A 1,266-nucleotide genomic window follows, 5' to 3' on the forward strand; every position below is an offset into this window, starting at 1 on the left:
ATGTTTAACCAGGTATATGGGCATCCTATGGCTTAGTCGTGATACATAAAAATAACCATCACACCCTCCCTCCTTCCTTGTGTTTACTCAGATGATTTGAGTTTGAAGGATGGGGATACAAAGGCAACTCTTTATCTGACTACCTAGTGTAAGACTGCTGTCCCTATGTGATTAATCATCATTGAGGCTCAAGTTTTTTTTTTAAGTTTATTTATTTTGAGAGAGAGAGAGAGAGTGCATGGCTGCACAAGTGGTGGGGGGGATGGGCAGAGGGAGAGAGTGAGAGAGACAGAATCCCAAGCAGGCTCTGCACTGTCAGTGCAATGAAGTGGGGCTTGAACTCACTAACCGTGAGATCATGACCTGAGTTGAAATCAAAAGTGTAACAATTAAGTAACTGAGCCACTCAGGTGCCCCTCGTGTTTAATTTCTGTAGAGCCTGCTGATAAGGACTCACACCCAAGCAGCTTCCTTATATTTTGTTGGCATCTTGGAAGACTGGGACATATTTTGCATGTGACTCCTAGCTGATGACCCTCACAAGGCATTACTGTGATTCATAGGTCTCCTTGCCCTACTCTGTAACAGTTTCTGGTAAGCCTGTATCTCAGTAACTCCCCTCACTAGTTCCAATTCCAGAGCCTGAAAGGATGATAGGATTTATTTCTCATGACTCTCCAGAATTGAGAAGTTAGGTAGGGGGTCAATCCTAGCTCTTTTTCTACCTGGCAATACAACCACATCATCTTTCCAAAATGTTATTTCCAGGATACTTGTAGCTTGTAGGTAGCTCAAAATCCCAGTGGTAAAGCAGATATGCAGCAGAGGAATGAGAAGTAAACCTTACCATCATGTAGATATCTCTAAACTTTATGCGCAATTCTTTTGGGATTCCATTCCCTTACCATCTACCATAAATACAGGAGATAAGGAGAGGGGATAGGTTCCTTCCACAAACATTGCACTTCCCAAAATGTGAAGCGAGTCTCCTCTGTCCCAGTACAATACTACCCTTCTATTATTTCAGGGTAATAGTGATCAAACTAGTTCATTCTCTCTCTGTCCTTGGGGGCACTTAAGACTCTTGTGTCCTTCTAACTCAGCCTTAGGAAATTTATTTTTATTTATTTATTTATTTATTTATTTATTTATTTTTAACATATGCAATTATTTTCCATCATTTACAATACAGTAGTTACAATGACACTCCAAACAGAAAAGCAAAGTAAAAAATCAAAACCCCAACTTCTATTTCATGTAATTAGA

This window comes from Suricata suricatta, chromosome X, assembly GCF_006229205.1.
Source record: "Suricata suricatta isolate VVHF042 chromosome X, meerkat_22Aug2017_6uvM2_HiC, whole genome shotgun sequence".
Lineage (NCBI taxonomy): Eukaryota > Metazoa > Chordata > Mammalia > Carnivora > Herpestidae > Suricata > Suricata suricatta.